Here is a 22,964-nt window from a genome sequence, read left to right as displayed (position 1 = left end):
TGTACCATAAAATTCATCCAAGTTGTGCAATCAATAACTTTTAATACAATCATAGAATTGTACATTCTTCACCACTATTTTTGAACATTTTAATTACTCCAAATAGAAAAACTACATATCCCATAGTAGTCAACCTTCAATCCCTCAATTCTTCCCCAGTCCTATATAACAATGAATCTAGTTCTTGCTCAATAGATTTACTTATATTAAAAGAGTTCTAAAGTATTACTAGCTATAGTCCATATTTTGAAATAATTGTATTTTTCCCTTATGCAACCGTTCTAGTTTGCTAATGCTGTGAAAAGCAAAACACCAGAGATGGATTGGCTTGTATAAAAGAGGGTTTATTTGATTACACAGTTACAGTCTTAAGGCCATAAAGTGTCCAAGGTAACATATCAGCAATTGGGTATCTTCACTGGAGGATGGCCAATGGTGTCCATAGAAACCTCTGTTAGCTTGGAAGGCATGTGGCTGGTGTCTGCTCCCAAGTTCTGGTTTCAAATTGGCTTTCTCCCAGGATGTTCCTCTCTAGGCTGCAGTTCCTCAAAAATGTCACTCTTAGTTGCTATAGGGGTATTTGCCACCTCTTAGCTTCTCTGGAGCAGGAGTCTGTTTTCAGTGGTCACCTTCAAACCGTCTCTCATCTGCAGCTAGTCTCTCAGCTCCTATGCATTCTTCTAAGTGTCCCTCTTGGCTGTAGCTCCTCTTCAAAATGTCACTTTTAGCTGCACTGTCTTCCTTCAGTTTGTCAGCTCATCTATATGTCTCCAGAGATTCAATTTAGACCCACCGTCAATGTGTGGGGCAACGCCACCATGGAAATCATCAAATCAGAGTCATCACCCACAGTTGGGTGGGATGCATCTCCATGGAAACACTCAAAGAATTACAATCTAATCAACAGAGATATGTCTACCCACACAAGGTTACACCAAAGATAATGGTGTTTTGGGGGTACACAATGCATTCATACTGGCAAATTCCACCCCCTGGACCCCAAAATGAGATGATGTTTCCATATACAGAGTACATTCATCACATCATCATATCACAAAAATTTAACCATTTCCATAACAACAGTTAAGTACAGGATCCCAGTAAATCTGTTACAGGCATGGTCTTTCCAAAAGCAAAATTCCCCTCTGACTGTGGACCTGTAAAACTTAGAAAAAGTTAGGTGCTTCCAATATACAAAGGAGGGACATTCATAGGAGAAACGTTCCCAATGATATAAGGAGAAACTGAAAGGAAAATAGGGTTTAAGGGACCAAAACAGTTCCTAAACCCTGCAGGGCAAACTCCATTAGATTTCAAAGTCTGAGAGTCATTTACAGAACGATGTTGCATCCTTAGGGCTTGAGAGAGCAGGTGTCTCACCCTTCTGAAGGGCTGTTGTGGCAGCCCTTTCCTCTCCAAATGCTGTGGTGAGTGCTTCAACATTTCCACACTTTGGGGAGACCACCCTCTCAGCCCCACCCTCCTCAAACATTGGAAGAGCACCCAGATTTCCTTGCATTCTCCAGGGCACATGCTCAACCACTTCAGAAAAGCAGGGTGGCAGTCAGGCTCTCCCCAATTCCCTGGGAATGTGCTCCACCCCCTTTTGGGTCTGGGGTGTTAGAACCCTTCCTTTGCATCAAGGTGGAAGGCCCACCTTCGAACTCTGGGTCAAACTCACCCTTTGCATGAGTGTGGGTCACTCTGCTCTCCCAGCCTGAGACTACTTGACTCCAGACCTCAACATCCATGGCTCTTTCTTTGAAGAAATTTTTCCTTCAATTTGTTCCTCATCTGTATCCTCCAGTCCAGACTGGGAATGGATCTGTCTATAAAGGTCTCACAAAAATTCTGTTGGCATTGCATGAAGAACACAGGGGTCAAAGCCATCAGACAATAGGACTTTCCACAAATCATTTCTGCTTAACTCCTTCTCCAATCTTGCCTTGCACTGAAATGATGGTAGGGTTCCATGTTTGGATAATTCTCATGTTGGGCTGCAGCTTCTGGGATTCCACCTCCTGGAAGCCCATAATTTTCCAAACTATCAGCTTCTGGTTTCTTTGAACCCAAGAGTACATTTCTAAGTTTATCTCTCTCTGCTTGCATTTTACTGTAAGCTACAAGGAGATGCCAGGGTACATCCTCCACACATAGTCTGGGGATGTCCTCAGCTAAGTATTCCATGTTGTCACTTTCAAATTCTTCCTTCCCTCTGACACCAGGACTCAATTTGCCAAATTCTCTGCCACTTTAAAACAAGGATTACCTTTCTTCCAGTTCTCAACATTGCATTCATCATTTCTGTTCAAGTCCTCATCAGAAGTATCTTTAGGGTCCATATTTGCACAAACAGTCTCTTCATATCATTTTAGGCCTTTTCTATCAAACTCCTCACAATTCTTCCAGAGTCAATTTAAAAAGTCACTCCAACATGTTTGGCATTTGAAAACTGAGCAGCAAAAGCACTCCCTCTTGTCTGGAACCCAAACCTGTTCTAGTTTGCTAATGCTGCTGGAATGTGAAACTCCAGAGATGGATTGGCTTTTATAAAAGGGGGTTTATTTGGTTACACAGTTACAGTTTTAAGTCCATAAAGTGTTCAAGGTGTCACATCAGCAATTGGGTACCTTCACTGGAGTATGGCCAATGGAGTATGGTCTGTTAGCTGGTGAGGCATGTGGCTGGCATCTGCTCCAAAGTTCTGGTTTCAAAATGGATTTCTCCCAGGATTTCCTCTCTAGGCTGCAGTTCCTCAAAAATGTCACTTTTAGTTCTCTCAGAGTGTTTGCCATCTCTTAGCTTTCCAGAGCAAGAGTCTGCTTTCAATGGCCATCTTCAAACTGTCTCTCATCTGCAGCTACTCTCTCAGCTCCTGTGCATTCTTCAAAATGTCTCTCTTGGCTGTAGCTCCTCTTCAAAATGACACTGTCAGCTGCACTGTGTTCCTTCTGTTTGTCAGCTCATCTATATGTCTCCAGTGATTCAATTTAGACCCACCCTGAATGGGTGGGGCAACACCTGCTTGGAAATCATCCAGTCAGAGTCATCACCCACAGTTGGGCACAGAATTCTTTCTATCATCTCATAGACAAATTGTTAACCCTCCTTACAAGATATCTGGGTCTTCTACTTAAGTATAATGATAGGAATTAATTGGGTACATTTAAATATATTTCACATTACTGCTGTATCTCTGCTAACTATAACTCAATTTATTCAGAAACTTTTCTTCCCATTCTATAATGTCAGTTTTGGAAAGCTTGTCAGTAACAGGATCTTAACCTATATGAAAATGCATAAACCTGTTATCTATGGCTAGTCAACCATTTCCTAGTTCCACTTAGCCACAGTTTCATACCTTGGAATGGTCATTTACTTAAGTCAGGTTAATCTATTCCCATCCCTGGATTTTTTTTTTTATTTTAAATGTCTTGGAAATCAAGGAGTAGCACATTTCTCTTCCAAAATAAGTATTCAATTTGTCAGTGACTTTTGCTAGTTCTCAAATTGTTTGCCAACAACTTGAACCAATATTTAAAACTGGCAGTTGACACATACAAATATAAATTCCTAATAGAAAACTTCCTAGATCTTGTAAAAAGTGCCTATATCTACCCTTGGAACTATCAGATGGAGATGAGAAGATAATAATTACCCAGAAGAGACTTCCAAACTTTTATGACCTTCCTCAACTGTACCTTTTAGTCCAAAACTATTATTAGCCAGGAATCTATACACACTCAGTTTATCTAGGATATTTTTTAAATATCTTCACTATTCCTTGAGAATTAATTCATGAAGTTTAACTTCTTATTACTAACATATCCTTAATTCTAAGCTTGAATTTTGACCACCAATAACATATGTTCAAGTCCTAAACCCCAGTGTCATGAACATAATCCCATTTGGAAACAGGATATTTGGAGATATCAGCAGTAATGATGAGGCCAAAATGTAAATAGTGTGAAATATTATTGTCATCTTTAAAAGGAGGTTAAATTTGGACACAGGCAGAGAGGCAGAGAGAAAGAGAGAGAGAGAGCAAGAGAGAGAGAGAGAGAGAGAGAGAGAGAGAGAGAGAGAGAGAGAGAGAGAGAGAGGGAGAGATGTGGTAAAGCCAGTTGCTAGAGACAGGGATTGAGTTGTGTCAAGAATTGTCACTGCTAGGACCCTCCAGACTTCAGCAAATGCATGGCTCTACTAACACCATAATATGGGTTCTAGTGTTCAGAACTATATAGTAAACCACCCCAAAAGTTTCACTTAAAGGGGTGGGATTATAAAACTAAGAAACACATGTGAAGGTGTGAAGGTCACAGCCAAGGGACACAGGTTGAATAAAAGATGGAGCCTCACTTACAAGACTTTAGAATGTTCTTTTCCCCTGTCACCTCACAAGATATTAATAAATCTTCTGTAATCATAGTTGATTAGAACAGAAAAGAATCATAAGGATGTGACCTTATTTAAAAGTCCCTAGGAAAATGCAAGGAAAATATGGGAAATCAGACCAAGGAAACCAGGGGAAATACTGGCCTCTATTGAGCTACAGCTACAGAAAACTGTAAAGACATAGTAAATCCTATCTAGACAAACATGGAATTTCACACTTGTCATAGGTTTAACATGTACCATGGAGTACATTAATAACATGTATTAATTTTAATCCATTGTTGAGGGTGTGAAGATTTGGAAGATTTTATTTTAAGTTAAGGTATGACTCACTGAATGCATTGAGAATTAACACTATTAATGGAGGCAGCTTATCCCATTCCTGAAGAGAGAGACAAGTGTTGGAGACAGAAGCTGGAAGCCAACAGAACTTTGAGGGGAATGGAGACGAAATTGTCATGTGAAAGGAATGCCAACAAACCCAAGGATTGCCAGACAAGTAGAATATTACTGATCCCCAGGGAAAGCAACTCTTCTAGTCTGAAAATCCATGAGACAATAATTTCCTGTTGTTAAGCTAACTCATTTTGTCATTCCATAAAGGAATCTAAGACATTTTCAGTATGGAAAGTAGCTGCTGTGATTACAAATACCAAAAATGTAGGAACAGCTTTGGAATTGGGGAATTGGAAAAGACTGGAAGAAAAATTACACACTTGAAAGTAAAGTCTAGATTGCTTTGCAGACGCTGTTGTTAGAAATATGGGCATTATGGTATCTCCAATGAGATCTTAGAAGGAGATAATGAATGTGTTACTGGAAACCAGGGGGAAGGTGACCCTTGTTATGAGGTAACTGAAAATTTTGTGAAATTGTGCCCCAATACATGATTAAAAGTGGAATTTATTAAAAATACACTTGGATATTTTCCTGAAGAGATTTCCAAGCTGATTATGGGAGTGGCAGCCTGGTTTCTCCTTGCAGCTAATAGTAGAATGTTAGAGGAATGGGATAAGCTGACTATTAAACTATTAAGCATAAGAAAGCAAAAATTATTCATTTTAAAATACCCTATCCAGACAATGTGCTCTGGGAATAAAGCTAGAAGGGGCTCTATCAGATGCCTCCCTGAACTTCCTTGAAGTCATTCCCCAGAGAATTCAGTATTATGTAAGGGCTTAACTGAACAACACTTTGTTATAGAAGGTGTGTCTGAACATGGATCCAGCCAGGGGTTTCAGTGGAAACAGAACCTAAAATGCAGTTATCCATGAAGGAGCATTGGTAAGTCCTTTTATCTGATGCAATACTGGGGTTTATGAAAAATTGGGAAGAAAATAAACACTATCAACCTAGATTGAAAGGAATAGAAAAGAGGTATATTGAAGACAGAATGGATTCAAGGACAAAAACATGGAAACAGAAGCCTGGACCAAAAAATATCCATGGGCCACAACTGATTACCCATTTATGTGTGTGAAAAAGCAGGTCAGCCCTGTGCTTGAGGAGGCAGATTATTTCCTATGGTACTTGGAGGGGTTGGGACTTGAACCTTGATATTTAGGGAGCATGCCACCACCCTAATGCTCTGATGTGATGACACATACCTCTGCATTAATATGGGGTATATACAGCATTCAGTTTTTCAGAGAGGGTGGGCCTATCCTCTGGTGTTCTGGGAAAGCATGGCTGCTACAAAAGTGCTTGGTAAATTGGTACTGCTGTTCTACAAGGCCCTGAAGACAAAGTCTTGATCCACAAATTACTCTCAGACCTTGCAGGCTAATGGAGTTTGTCCTGCAGGCTTTCAGACTTGCTTGGGACCTGTGACCCATGTTTTCCTTCCAACTTCATCTTTATGAAATGACAATGTTTATCCCTTGCCTGTACCCCTATGAATTTTGGAAGCAACTAAATTATTCTCTAGGTTTTGCTGGTCCATCAGACAGGGAAATTTTGGCCCAGGATGGAAAAAACCACTAACTGCTTTTGATAAGACTTTGTACTCAGGGTTGTTAGTTAAGTAACTTAAGACTTTTGAGATGTAATGGAATACATGTGTTTTGCATATGGGAAAAACATGTATTTTTGGGATCCAGAGGATGGAATGTGTTAGGTTACTTATGCACTCCAAAATAACAATAAAAAATAAAAAAGAAAGAAAGCACAAAACATCTTATTAATGTTAATTTATTCCTCTGAGTTTGTAAATATGACCTTTTAAAGATGCTATTTTTAGGTAAGGGTGGACCAACAGAATGAGGCTTCATGAAGGGAAAACCACTTTGTGGAGAGATGCTAGAAAGGAATAGAACTTGGTAGAAAAGGGAGAAGACACTGCCAAGTGATGGGAAAGCCAATGGACTCAAGGATTGATGATTAGTCAAAATGTTACTGATCTTGATAGGATGCAATCCTTCTGGTCTCAGAAACCATGAGCCAATAAATTCCTGTTGTTAAGCCAACCCACTTTTGTATTTTTTACAGCAGCCAGTAAACTAGGACAAAACCATAAACCTATTTACCCCAGTGCCTTTTCTGTAGTACATCTTTTCTAGCTTTCATTAAAAAAACAAATTAAAAGACATTCAAAAAACAAAGAGAAAAAATGAGAACAGAATCTGAATCAACAGGGAAAATATGTTAGATTCATCAGATCAGGAATTAAAATTAGCTACATTAACATATTTATAGTTATAATGAAAAAGTACATAATATAACAAAACAGATTGGTAATGTAAACCATTACCTGGATATTTTAAGCATATACCTCTTGTATTTTTCACTAATTATGTTTTCTAATTTATTTTCTGTTCCACTAAATCACTTATTAATTAGATAATTTAAGCTTTTTATTACTTTCCTAATTTGCCTTCCTTTTCATCCTAAAAAATTAGGATAATTTAAAGTGTCTTAGCTATAAAAATAAGTTATAAATTTCAAAGTTTTGTGATTTCCTTTTAGCAAAAATATTATATATGTATATATATATATACACACACACACACACACACATATATAAAATTTTTGAAGTACACTCTGAGAATCATCAACCCACATAAACAATGGATAAGTATGGGCAAATATATTTTTGTATCTTTACATTTTCTGGAAAAATCTCCCTTTCTTGTATGGGTTATGGTCATCTTATTTATGTAATTTTTATTAGCTTTTTGGGGGGTTTCTTTTCCATTCACTTTTATTAATTGTATTTGCACATACTCCATATACAACAAATGTACATCTCCTTTTCTCCTCAGCTTCCAAACAATGGTAAAATCTAACTTGCTTCCTGGATCTGAGGATTTGCCATTTCTAGAACTCACATATATTTGATATCATACAAAATGCATACTTACATGTCTTGTTTATTATATTGCATAAAATGCTTTCAAATTTCTTCCAATTTGCAGCATATGTTGGGATTTCATTCTTATGGGTGAATAATTTTCCCTTGTGTGCATGTAATCCATTTTGTTTATGCATTCATCTGTTGATGGACAAGCATTGTTTCCAAGTTTTGGCCTGTTTTTGGCCCAAATTTTTCCATTGTTTTTGCCCATTTTGCATTTGTATTGTCTTTTTGTTTCCATACTGTAAGCATTTTACATAGTATGGAAATTAAGCACTTATCTGCTAAATGGTTTGTAACTGTTTTCTACCATTCTATAGGTTAAATTTTACTTTCTTAACAATATTCTTTTATATTTGATGAAATCAAATTTATCTGTTGTTTCTTTTCTTGCTTGTGTGTTTTTTGTCATGTATAAGAATCATTTACATGATTCCAGGTCAAGAAAATTTGCCCTACATTATCTTCTAAGTGTTTCCTATATTTAGCCCTTACTCTTAGGTTCTTGGTCCATTTTGAATTCATTTCCTTAAGATTTGAGGTTTCACATACATTTGCATACTGATATCCAGCTTTCCCAAAACATTTGTTGAACAGACTATTTTATTTCCATTGCAGGTATTCAGAAAACTTGTCAAAAATTAATTGACCATAGATCTGTGGATTATTTCTTCATTTTTGTGATCCTTTGGTGTGTGTCAATATTTGTGTCAGTAGAACACTCCGGATTCTGTAGCTTTGTAGTTCAATTTGAAATTGGGAGGAATGACTTCTTCAAATTTGTCATTCTTTTTTGCAATTTTTTGATGTTCTGTGTCACTTTGTAGTCAGTATCAATCTGGGGATCTGCTTTTCCATTATTGCAAAAAAAAACCTTTAATTTTCATAGGGCTTGTATTGAACTTCTAGAAAACTTTGGATCTTTGGATATTATTGTCATATTAACAATAATTAGTTTTCCATTCCATGACATAAGGTGTCTTGCCATATATTAAGGTCTTTATTTTCTTTCAGAAGTGGTTTGTAGTTTACAGTGAAAGATATTTAAATCTTTTTCTAAAATTATTCCTTGATATTTTATTAATTTGTTGTTATTTTAAGTGTTACTTATTTCTTAGTATCCACTTCAGATTGCTCATTACTAGTACTTAGATATGCAGTTGATTTTTGCACTCTGATGTGTATGCTGTCACTTTGCTGAAATTTTTTTTAGCTCTAGTGCTTTTCTTGTGCATTCTTTTGCATTTTTTATAAATAAGTTAGTTGTACTTGCTCCTTTCCAATTTGTACACTTTTACTTTATTCTTGCCAAATTTATCTGGTTAGAACTTCTGGTACAATATTGGATAACAATAGTGACAATGGGCAAACTTGTGTTGTTCATGGTCTTAAGAGGAAGGCTTTACACTTTTCAAAATAAGTGTGATTTTACCTGTGGGTTTTTCAAAAATGACCTTAGTCATGCTGAGAATGTTATCTTCTATTCCTAATACACATGGATTATTCTATAGTGTAGATCTTTTGTTAGAGTACAATAGAATTCTCAGTAAATTTAAAAATATTGCAATTTGACAAAGTTTAACTTTTCCAATCAACTTTTTCAATTGAGTGAAGCTATAAACAATAAAAGAAGGAAAACTGGATATTTACAAAGATTTGGAAATAAAATGGCACATCTTCAATTACCAATGAGTTAAAGAAGAAATTACAAGGGAAATTAGAAAATACATATGGACAAATGAAAATGATGACATGCATAACAATGTTCATGAGATGCAGGAAAGGCAGAGTCAGAGGGAAATGTATAGCTATGGTTGCTTTATTTAAAAAAAAAAACTCAAATAAATTACCAAATTCACATCTTGGCAATGTAGAAAAAGAAGAGCAAATTAAACCCAAAGGTAGCATAATGAAGGAAATACATTATTGTGGAGGATAATGAAATACAGAATACAGAAACAAATGAGAGAAATGAAATGAAATGAGAGAAATGAAAAATCAAAAGTGATTTTTGAAAACAAATCACTAAAATTGATAAACCTTAAGTTGTTTGACAAAGAAAGTAAGATAGACAAAAATAACTAAAATCAGAAATAGAGATAACACTTACCTTAAAGTAATAAAATGAATAATAATAGAGTACTAAGACATTGTAGGCTCAGAAATTAGATAATCTAGATGAAATTGAATAATTTGTACAAATATACAAAATAGCTAATTGACTCAAGTATAAACAGAAAACATCAAAAACCCTATAACAAGTGCAGAGATTGAAACAATACCCATCTCCAATAAGGAAATGTCCAGGAACAGATTGCTTTACTGGTGAATTAACACCAATCTTTTTCAAACTCTTCCAGAAAATTGTTGATACAAATACTTTTCTTAATTTATTCTATGAGGCCATCATTGTCCTGATTCCAAAACTTGAAAAAGACATTAAAGAGAAGGAATTTAAAAACCAATTTCTCTTATGAATGTAGATTCAAAAATCTTGAATTAATTACTAGCAAACAAAATCCAACAATATATTAAAATGATTATTCACTATGAACAAGTGATATTTATCTCAGGAAGGCAAGGGTGGTCAAATACCCAAAATCAATCAATGCTGATAGTGTCTGTATTTTAAGACTTCAACTTCAGCATGAGACCAAAGGAAGAGATGTTTATTTGGTCCAAAATTTATATTTTCTGTAGCAAAATATATAATTTAACCCATCTGATCCATTTATTTTAAGAAGCTAGTTACATTGAACCTAGAATAGGGAATGAGATATTGTTATTCTGTGAAGGTTAACATAATATCACAAAACTTTCCAGAGTATTTGGAGCAGAATATTTAAAAAAGAAAGTATTTGTGAAGTCCCCATTGGGTACTGGGGAAAAATAAAGAGCTATCCAACTTCTCCACCGGTAGAATTTCTAATATTATTACAAGCATAAGGGACTCCCAATTTAATAGGCCAAGCCCGTGATCTTGGGGCTTTCCCTTATGAAACTTATCTCTGCAATGCTGAATCTAAGTCTACTTATAAATATGCCTAAGATTCACCCCCAGAGAACCTCTTTTGTTGCTCAGAAGTGTCGTCTGTTTCACAGCCAACTCTGCAAATAAACTCACTACTTCCCTCCATGGGCAACATGGCTGCCATGTGTATAAATCTCCCTGGCAATGTGGGAAATGACTTCCAGGGTTGAGCCTAGATCTGGAATTGCAGGGATGAGAATATCTTCTTGACCAAAAGGGGAAAAATAGAAGAAACAAAATAACATTTCAGTGGCTAAGGGACTTCAAATAGAGCCAGGAGAACACTTTGGATGTAACTCTTATGCAAGCTTCAGCCAAACATTGCAAATTGCCACAGAATGCCATTTCCCAACAATCAGTATTCTGAAAAACCCTAAAAAATATACTGTACTCTAAGAACCTATAAATGTTTTACGTAATAAGTTTATTTTTTTCAGAAACTTAAGATCTCCAGATTGTTCATATATGTGGTGGTTAGGTTCATGCATCAACTTCACCAGGTGTTGGTGCCAGGTGTTTTGCCATGCAAGCACTGGCCTAACAATTACTACAAGGACATTTGTGGCTGGTTAATAAACCATTGGACTGGTTTATTGACTCATCAGTCAATTGACTACATCTGTGAGTGTTCACATCAACAAAGGGCATGTTTTCCACAATGAATGAATTCAATCAGCTGAATTTAATCCAATCAATTGAAGACTTTTAAGGAAGAAGTGAGAGAACATTCACTTCTTCTTTGGATAGCCAGTATCTCCTGGGAGTTCATCAAACACCTGCATCAGAGTTGCCAGTTTGCTTCCTGTCCTATGGAATTCAGATTCATGCATCCCCACAGCTGCATGACACACTTTTATAAAATCTTATTTTTACAGATATTTCCTGTTGGTTCAGTTTCCCAAGAGAACCCTAAATAATTCACTATGCCAGATAAGCCCTGAAAGCCAAAGTACAAGCCTCTCCAAGAACATCAACCAGATTCATTCCTCTACCCCATAAGGTCATCACCCCTTTCCAGCATTAAGTTAAAATGTTCATTGCCCAGATAAGATTTCCATGAAGATTGCGAGAATGGTTGAATGAGGGGGAGGAGCTGTGACTGAGTAATTAAAATTTACCAAATGATTATGACTGCTGACTCATTATACAGATATTTCTTTTTAGTTTCTAGTGTATTAGAATAGCTAGAAGGAAATACCAGAAATTGTTGAGCTGTAACCCAGTAGCCCTGATCTTTGATAATGATTTTATAGCTATATAGCAAAAGAATGTTTGTTGCCCATATCTGTATGGATCTACCTCCAGATGTTTTATTCTATTCCACTTATCTGTCTAACTTTGATAATAATATGCTCACTTAATTAACCCACCTTCATTATAAGCCTTAAAATTGGATACATGCAATACTAGGGGTCAATATTGGGTGGTTAAGAGGTCCAGAATGTCTGGGGTTTTGATTTTTCTCTTGATTTCTTTTTCTAGAGTAATGCAAATGTTCTAATATTGATCACAGTGATGAATTCACAATTATGTGCTGATACTGTGAACCCTTGATTGTATACAGTGGATGGACTGTATGCTGTGTGAATATATCTCAATAAAATTACATTAAAAATCAATTAGTGCAATACTTCACACAAGTAGAACAAAGGGCAAGAAAACAACATGATTACCTCAGTAAAGACAAAAACACTTTTACACAGAATCTAGAATCTCTCCTGAAAAAGAGACTTGGAAAACTATAAATAGAAATTTACTTTTTTTAAAAATATATAACTTTAATACTTTAGAATTTAATATAAATTAAACTAATTTGTGCATCTTTTTTCTGTCTTGTTTCCTTTGCTTGGTATTTTGCTTGTGAAAGTCTTCAAAGATTTTAAATCTAATTGTAGTTTATTTTCAAACCGTCATATTTCATGGCATGAGAATAAATATTGAACATTCTGTTATTGATGGACATTTGAATGGTTTCCTTTTCTTGAAAATTTGAACAATTGCACCACTCTATAGGTAACCTGGAGTTAATGCACATTTTTTAGGGCATGACTATGTATATAACTGTTATGTTAAAAGGTATAATGATATTAAAATTTACTAGGTAAAGCAAAATTGTTTTCAAATCAATTGTGTTAATTAAGTACATCCCAGTAAAAGAGTTTCCTATATTTCACAATTTTAAACAATATGTTATTTCAGATTCTAAAAATTCTGCCTGCTTGATGAACTTATATCTTAATGGTTAATAATGAGGTTTTGCCAATATTAATATATTTTAAATGCTTCTCTTTCATCATTTCAGTAGTCACATTAAATTAGTTTTCTTTTGTTTGAATAGGCTTAGTGTTTTCTTATTGCTTTTTAGAAGTTCTTTGTAGAATTTGGAAACAAATCTCTTTACAGTTGCGAAAGTGGCAATGTTTCCCCCTCTTGTAATGTATTCTTACCTTCTTAATATTGACATTTTTGAGCAGTTATCATTAGCATTAATTTAGTCATATTCCTCAATCTTTATCTATATGGTTAATGTTTCATATCTTGTCAAATAAATTATGAAGTTCTTCCCCTATGTTCTCCTTGAAATTTTCACTTTCAAATATTGTAATTATAACAACCTGGACCTCATTTTACATATTGTGTGTGTTTAATATCAATTGTACTCAGTTATTCAAGGACATTCAGTTAACTCCAAACTTTACTGGTAAAACAGGTCATTCTCCAACTCTTATACAATGTCTTACTGCCATAAAAATAATCATAGCTCTATTTCTTGGCTTTCTATTATGTCCATATACTACCTGTCCATAAGTTTACATGCAAAAGCCATCTAAATTATTTGAATTAAAATTGATCTGCCCTCCTTGACCTACATAATGGATTTATCTATCTATCTATCCATCCATGTATCTAGATAGATGGATGGATAGATAGATATTTTGTTATCTTCACTAATTTGTTTGTACATCCAATTAATACATTGTCAATTGTTTTCCTGAAATAAAAACTGGCACAATTTCATTGAAAATATACATTAAATTTAAAATACCTAAAGTTCTAGCCCAAACAAATAGAAAAGATTCTTTAATTTGGTTTTTCTCTGGATGATGTAGTTATATAATCTGTTAACACAATTATCAAGGTTCAACCTGATTAGCTTCTGTTTGAATCATTGTTGCCATTTTGGTGGAATATAATGGCAATCATTTCTCTGTATCTATTAGAGTTTAGAAGATTTTTGGATGTTTTTCCATATTTTTATATCTCCCTTGTTCTAGTCACATCCTCAGTTTTATATGTGATTTTGGGTCTTTTAATAATTTGTGGGGTTATTATTTTACATATTTTAAACACGAGACTTTTGTTATTTTTGTTATTTTGTATGTGTGAAAATACATTAAGTTGTGGTTTCCCTTTGATTTATTATTGGAATCTTTTGAGAAACACTATTTGATTATTTTATACGGCAATAATTCTCAAAGATTTTCTTTAAGAATGATGCTTTTTTATTATATTTATGAAGTTGTTTCTTACACAGTAATAATAATATTCTTATAGAAGCATTTAGATAAATTATTGTATTTTTAGTATTTTATTTCCATATGAAATCACAGGCATGATTTCATTTTTAATCCAAATTGATTTTTAATTACCACAGAAACATGAATTTGAAAGTCTATCTCTTGATTTTTATTGCTGATGCAAAATAAGATTTTGGGGTGGACTTCTTGAGAAGATGACATAGTAGGGTGCTCTAGGACTCAGTCCTTCCACTAAAATAACTATTTTGAAATTTGAGAGACTAGAAGAACCCTGTACAGCATCCAAGGAAGAGTGGGTGGAAGAGGCTGACAAATTATCATAAAGCACTGCAAATTGCTCTCTCCCTGTGGTGGCTACTGGTGTCCATCACTCACTCTCAAAGCAGGCCCCAGTGGGGTCCAATCCCTACCAGGCTGCTGCTGACAGAAAAGGACATAAAAATCCTCTTCCCCCAAAACAGGAGTGTGCATGGCTGATCACTAATCATGGCTTTTGATTAGCAATTGGGATAATTGGGTCCCTACTCTGAAGGCAGGCATTGTTTCAACCTATCCCTGACAAAGGTGGAGGCAGCCATTGTTTTAACCTTCTCTGGATAAGGGTGAAGATTGTGGAGACTTAAAGATGCAGGGCTTCCTCAGAGCTCTGGGAAAAAGTGAACTGAAAGATTGCATTTATAGGACAGTCCAGGAAGGCTGAGGTTTGGGGAAACATCAGAGAAGATTTGGCCCCCTTCCTGACTCCTTCAATAGTGTATTTTGTAGTCAGTCAGTGTTTCCTTTGTAACTCCATGGCCCTGTTACATCTGGGAAACAGTGAATTGGGACATCCATGTTCAGGGTTACCCTTCTCCCAGAAATTGCCCTCCAGACAATAGCAGCATGATACAATGAAACAAGCATAAAATACTATAGCGGCAGATAGCCTGGGGCAAAGTCATGCCAACTTCAAATACCCAAGAGGGGAAGGCTTGTTCTCTGGGAAACAGAGGTGCTACCAAACTCCTGTAAACAAGGAAAATCCAAAACAACAAGCAAAAGTCCAGTACAAAACAGAAGCTCAGAAAGACAGAGAAAACCCTACAGAATGCATAACCTTTGGCAGACCTTTCTGATAGGAAGGCTGAAACTCAAGAAAATCTGTCTTATTGCCAGCTGGTTACAAAACCAGGATAGAGACATGGCATGGAGTAAATCCCAGAATTAATATTTAAAATAGTAAACTGTACAGGAAAAAAGGGTACAGGAAAAAGAAAGCAACAGGGTATGATCACCCATCCAAAGGAAGAAGATAAATATACATAAATAATTAAAGAATAAGAAGGGAATGTGGGCATACCAAAAGAAAGCCTTTACAATTATTGTAGAAATGATCAAGAAGGTCACAGAAAAACATAGAAAGAGCTAAAAGATATCAGGGAAAGAATGTTTGAATAATCTGAGAGTCTAACTAAAGAGATAAAAAATTTTACAAGGAATCAAGCAGAACTACTGGAGTTGAAGACCACCATAACTGAAATGAAGAAAGCCAAAGAAGGTTTGAAGAGCAGATTGGAGCTGGCAGAAGAATCAGTGAAATCAAAGAAAGGCACTTGAGATTAATCTGGCCAAGGAGCCAAAAGAAGAAAGAAGTATTAAAGATGGCAATAGCTAAGACATCTATGAGAAACAAGCTCACCAATACATGCATTTGGAGAGTTCCAAAAGGAGAGGAAAGAGGGGCAGAAAGAATAGCTAAGTAAGGAATGAAAGATAACTTCCCAAGAGAGTTCTGAAAGCTTCAAGAGAAAAGCAATAAGTTATATACAAGGGAATTTCATTAAGATTGCTGATTTGCCGTCAGAAACCATGAGGCAAAAAGGCAGTGTGTTGAAATGCTTAAAATACAGAACAAAAACAAGTGTCAACCAAGAATTTTATATCTGGTGAGACTCTTTCTAAATGAAGGAGAGATAAAAATAATCTCAGATAAACAAAAGCTGAGGAAGTACATCACACTAGACCTGCCCTAATAGCGATGCTATAGGAAATTCTTCACACTGATATGGAAGGACACTAGACACTGGTCCAAAGCAAAATAAGGAACCCAATGTAAAGGTAACTATTTAGGTAATAAATCAATGCCATTTTATTTTATTTTGTTGGTATGTAACACTACATCTTCCTACAGGTGCCAAAATGCAATTGCATAAAAAGTAATAATGATCTATGTATTTTGACATACACTATACAAAGACATATGTGGTGACAAGTACAAAACTGCTCGGGGACAGAGGGGAACAGGAAAAGTACATGTGCATACTATTGAAATTATATTTGTATCAACCAAATATAGTTGTTATGTATTTATAATGTTAAATTGTAACCCTATGAAAAATGTATTGAGATAGAATGTTCTCTAAATATGGTACAAAACAAGAAAGCAAATAAATATAACTATCCTTGAATGGAAGTGAGGTACAAAAATGGTATAAGATTTACAAAATCTAAATAGCAAAATGACAGAAGAAAGACTTGAATTATCACTAGGGACTTTAAATTTAAATGGATTTAACTCTCCAGTAAAAGACAGAGATTTATAGACTGGTTAAAAATGCATGACCTGACTATACTCTGAAAGAGACTCACCTCATAGCAAAATATACAAGTAGAAAATGAAAGGATGGATAAAATACATGATGCAAGTAGTAGGCAAAAGAGAGCTAGGGTGGCTATACTAATATTGCATAAAATAGACTTTAAGTAAAAATATCACAGTGCAAAGATGTCATGACATATGGATACAGGGGACAATTAAAAAGGAAGATTTAACAATTATAAATATATATATATATATGTATATATATGTGTATATATATATATATATGTATATACATATATATATATACATGAATCTAACAGCAAAGCCCAAAAACATATGAAGCAAATATCAATATATTAGAAGGGAGAAACTGATACTGTGTTCTACATTAAAAGTATGAGACTATAACCCACCAATCTCAATAATGGATAGAACATCTAATCAGAAGTTCAATGAGGAATACAGGACTTGAATGATACACTAAATTAACTACACATAACAAGCATATGTAGAATACACCACCAAAGGAAAACAGGATACACAGTCTTCTCAAATGCACATGGATCATACTCAAGGGTAGATCATTTGTTGGGGCAAAAAAGAAGTCTCAATAAAATAACAAATATTGAAGTCATGAAATGTGTATTCTCCAGCCACAATAGAATGAAGCTAGAAATCAATAAGAGAGGGACATTAGGAAAATACACAAGCATGTGGAAATTAAACAGCATACTCTTAAAGAGCCAATGGGTTAAAGAAGAAATCAGAAACAAAATTAGGAAATATCTTGAAATGAATAAAAATGAAATTATGACTTAGCAAAACCTATGGGATTCAGTGAAAGTGCTGATGGGGAATTCTATAGCTCTAAATTCTTACATTAAAAAGTAAGGAATATTTCAAATTAGAAAACTTCCCTCAAAATTGGAAGAACTAGCAAAAAAGATCAATTTAAACCCAAATCAAGAAGAAAGAAGAAAATAATAGGATTAGAGTGGGGGATAAATGTAATAGAAGAAAAATAAAATCAGCAAAACCAGCAGTGACTTCTTTGAAAATATAAACAAAACTGTCAAATTTCACATATTCTGAAAAAGGAAAAAGAAAGAGGATACAAATATGGAAAAGTGGAAATGGAAATAGGCACATTAATACCAACACTGCTGGAAAAAAGAAGACTAAGTGGATACTATGAGCAACTGTATGTCAATAAATTAGATAACCTGGATGAACTGGAAAATACATAGAAATACACAAATTACCTACATTGAATCAAGAAATAGATTTCAACAAACCACTTACTTGTACAGAGAATGAATCAGTATTCCCAATTAAAGAAAAGCCCAGGAACAGATGGCATCACATGGGAATTCTACCAAATATTCAATGAAGACATAACTAATTCTGCTCAAACACTTCCAAAAAAAATGAAGATGTGGGAACATCCATCTACTAACTCATCCTCCTTGGCCAACATCACCCTTATACCAAAGGCAAAGATAATACCAAAGGAAAAGAAAACTAGGGACCTATGTCTCTTATGAATATAACACAAAAGTCCTCAACAAAATGCTAGCAAACCAAATTCATCAGCATATTAAAAGGCTTATATACCATGATCAAGTGGGATTTATCCTTGGTATGCAAGGTTGATGCAACATAAGAAAATCAATTAATGTAACACAGTATATTAAAAGAATCAAGGAAAATAATTATCTTGATGCAGAAAAGACATTTGACAAAGTACAGTACAGTCTTTTGGTATAAATACATAAAAACACTAAGAATAGAAGGAAATATCTTCAACATGATATAAGGTATATATGAAAAAAACACAGAGATGTTCAATGAAGATTTGTACATTTGTACAATTTTCATGATCTCAAAATTTTTCTCACGCCTTCATGATCTCTTTATTATTCAGGCTGTAGATAAAATGGTTTCGAAGATGTGTGATAATGGTGTTAGAACACTACCACCAGTTTATCCTGTTCAGTTGTGCATAAGGAATGTAGCCTTATAAAAGTGAATTCTGGTTCCATAGAATAGAATTGCCACAACCAAGTGGGAGCTCCTTTACTGGGGTTCATCTAGAACACCACAGTGAGCACAAAGGTATAGGGATCTAGAATGGACATGGACGGCAGCAGCAGAAATATACAGGGAAGTTTACTGACACACAAATGACAATAGAGATGGAATTTCACAGAAAAAGAATGGTTAATGAGCTGAGGCCACAGAATGGAAGTTTACATACATATAAAGTGTGTATTCAAGAGTTGATGGAAATGATACCAAAGAAAGATGGTGGCATAGGGAGGTATAGGATTTAGACCATCCTCCATGGAAGCTAGTAAATAGCAAGGAACTGTTTGAAACAGCTATTTAGGGGACTTTGGCGACTAAATGAACATTACACATCAGCCAGAAATGAGTGAAAATGCTGAGAAATTGCAGCTGAAAATAAATCCTTCCATGCCATAAAGGCTGGTACCCTTCCTCCACTGGCATGGAAGGCAGACTGGGAGTCAGTCCCTGGTGGGAAACAGAAACACTGTACACTAGGAACATGGAAAAGGGAGCTCCGACAGTCTCTAATTGGTGATCTCATTAACAAATTTGGACTGCTGAATACTAGCTCAGAGAACAGATAAATTTACAATGTAAACAAGAAAGAAACCCTGAGTTCTTTCTCAGCCCTACTCCCAGTAGGGAATAAGCAGGGTTCACGGGAAAAACAGACTTCTGGAGTTGACTGAACTCAGATTTCTAGAAAAGGGGCACATACCAAATCCAGCTCTTGATTGGTGAACCTGGAGATCTGAGAACAGATGGTCAGAGAGCTGAGAATAGCTTTTTTTAAAAAGAAATTTTTAAGCAGCCCATTAAAGAAACCGCCAACAATCTCCCTTTTCAGCCCAACCCCAGGCAAAGGCAGAAGTAGGCTTGACTGAGAGATAAAATCTACTCAGGCTGGGGAGATAGTTACCTAAAGGGAATATTTTTCCCTAAGAAAAGGACAAAGGATGGGCAAGGCCCAGTTTAAGTGATAGCTCTCATTCAGAGAATCTAGACCACAGGGACTGGGATACCAGCAACATTTTCAGCCTACGAAAAGTGGGGTCCAGCCTGACTCCAACATACTCCAGCATGGGTGTAAGCAGTGCTATTTGAGAGTCCTGTAACTTTTCCAGCATGAAGAGAAGAGAGAGCTGAACAGTGGCTCCTCTCCAAGAAAGGAACGGTGAAACGTTCCAGTACAGGCAGTGACTGTCATTTAGAGAATTCACACCCAAGGAGTTGGGAATATATAATGAGTTTAAGTCTACCTTCCCCTCAGCCTCTGTCTCAACCATGCACTTGTCAGGGGCATGATCTCCAAAAAAGTAAAGGCTCAGTACCACGTTAGGCCCATGGGAAGAAGTGGGTTGACAAGTGCCAACTGTTGGGCAAGACAGGAATAGCACAAAATTAGGAGTCTTCACAGAAGCTGGCTCCCTACTGAGTGTCATCTCCAGGAAACCTTGATATTGATCTACAAAGATTAAAAAATAACAAAGATTAAAGCAGAAATAAATACAATTGGAAACAAGAAAACAATAGAGAGAATCAATAAAACCAGAAGTTAGTTCTTTGAGGAAATCAATAAAATCAATGGACCATTAGCTAAGATGACAAAGAAAAAAGAGGGAGGATGAAAATAGAAAACAAAATCAGAAATATGAGCTGGAACATTACATCTGTCCCCACAGACATAAAAAAGATAATGAGAGAATACTATGAACAACTGTATCCTAACAAATTAGACAAGATAGATTAAATGGACAACTTCCTAGAAACATATAAACAACCAACATTGACTTAAGAAGAATTAGAAAACCTCAACAAACCGATCACAAGCAAAGATATTGAATCAGTTTCCAAAAACAGAAAACAAAAAACATAAAACAAAACTCTCAAGACATAAAATTCCAGGTCTACATGGCTACACATGTGAATTCTACCAAGAATTCAAGGAAAAATTATTGCCATTCCTGTCCAAAATTTTACAAAATAAATAATTGAAGAGGTGGGAACACAATCTAACTCATTCTAGGAATCCAACATTACCCTAATACCAAAACTGGATAAAGATACTATAAGAGAATAAAACTTCACACAAATCTCTCTAATGAATATAGATGCAAAAATCCTCAATAAAATACTTGCAAGTAGACTACAACATATTAGAAGATTTATACACCATTACCAAGTTGGTTTTATTCCAGGTACGAATGGGTGGTTCAACAAAAGAGAATTAAATAATGTATTACACCACATCAACAAATCAAAAGGGAAAAACACATGATTTCCATTGATGCATAAAAGGCATTTGACAAAATTCAACACCCTTTCTTGATGAAAAACTTCAAAGAATAGGAATAGATATAAACTTCCACAATATGATAAAGGTAATATGTGAAAAACCCATGGCTGTCTCAGATCTGAAACAAGACAAAGATGCCCATTATCACCACTGAAATTCAAGATTGTGATAAAAGTTCTATCTAGAGCAATTAGGCAAGAAAAGGGAATAAAAGCCTTCAAAATTGGAAAGGAAAGGTAAAACACTGTTTGCAGAAAACATGATACTCTATGCAAAAAATCCCCCCCAAATATACAGCAAAGCTATAAAAGCTAATAAAGGATTTCAACAAAGTGACATCATTCAAGATCAACATACAAAAATCAGTTGTGTTTCTATACACTAATAAGCAATCTTAGGAAGAAATCAATTTAAAAATTCCATTTACCAAAGCAACCAAAATAATCAAATATTTAGGAAAAAAATTAAGCACGGATGTAAAAGACCTATATGCAAAAAACTACCAAACATTGCTAAAAGAAATCAAGGAAGACATAAATATGTAGAAGGTCATACCAGGTTTATGGACTGGAAGACTAAATATACTTAAATGTGAAGTCTACCTCCAAATGATTTATAAATTTGATTCTATGCAATACCAACCAAAATACCAAAAACTTGCTTTGCAGAACTGAAAGCTGGGACATGAGCAGACATGTGCACACCAATGTATATAGCAGCATTATTCACATTTGCCAATGGATGGACACAACCCAAATGTCTGTCAACTGAGGAGTGGATAAACAAACAGTGGTATATACATATAATGGAATATTGTGCAGCTGTAAGACAGAATAAAGTCATGATGCATTCAACAACATATTGAAACTTGAGGACTTTATATTGTATGAAATAAGCCAGAAAGTAAAGGACCAATACTGTATGGTCTCTTTAACATGAACTAACTATAAAGAGAAAACTCTGAGAATTAAATTTAGGAGCATAGGTTACCCAGAGATACAAAGTGGGCAGAAATTGGGCAATGATTAAGCAGTAAAGAATGTTCAATAAGGTTCATTGTAAAGATTCAGAAATGACTAACACAATGTTGTGTGATGGTAGCACAATATTGTAAATGTAAGTAAAGCAGATTGTGAGTATGGTTGAGAGAGGATGGCTAAAGTCATGTATGGTGCCAGAAGTAAAGCTAGAAAATAAAAACTGGGACTATATAACTTAGAGAAACCCAGAGTGGACAATGATGGTGGTTAATTGTATAAATATAAGATCATGCTTACATGAACTACAAGAAACATATTTCACTGTGGCATGGTTTTAATAATAGAGTGTTATATGGGAAAAATACAATTGACATAAATTAAGGTCCACAGTTAACGGTAACATTGTAATATGCTTTCACTAATTGTAACAGAGGCACTATGCCAAATTTAAATATAAATAATGGGGGATAAAAGGGGTATGGGATGGTTTTCTTCAGAAGAAATGTGAATGTTCTCATATTGACTGTTGTGGTGAATGAGTAACAATATGATTTTACCAAGAGCCATTGATTGTACACTTAGGATGGATTGTATGGTGTATGAATAAACAAAAAAGAGTTCATGGACTCACTGATCCATGTGCATATGTCCATGAAAAATCAGATCATTTTTCTTCTGAATACAGATGTGCTGTTTGAATGTATTATGTCCCCCAAAGTG

General features: G+C 35.3%; 1 pseudogene; it reads right to left on the bottom strand.

Annotated features, from left to right (window-relative positions):
* LOC119524786 overlaps positions 1–20,410 on the bottom strand; it is a 59,530-nt pseudogene extending 39,120 nt beyond the window's left edge.
* Positions 20,411–22,964: the final 2,554 nt, after the last annotated feature.

This window comes from Choloepus didactylus (assembly GCF_015220235.1).
Source record: "Choloepus didactylus isolate mChoDid1 chromosome 13 unlocalized genomic scaffold, mChoDid1.pri SUPER_13_unloc1, whole genome shotgun sequence".
Taxonomy (NCBI): Eukaryota; Metazoa; Chordata; class Mammalia; order Pilosa; family Megalonychidae; genus Choloepus; species Choloepus didactylus.
The sequence above is the reverse complement of the archived record's forward strand: the minus strand, read 5'-3'. Positions and strand labels throughout refer to the sequence as shown.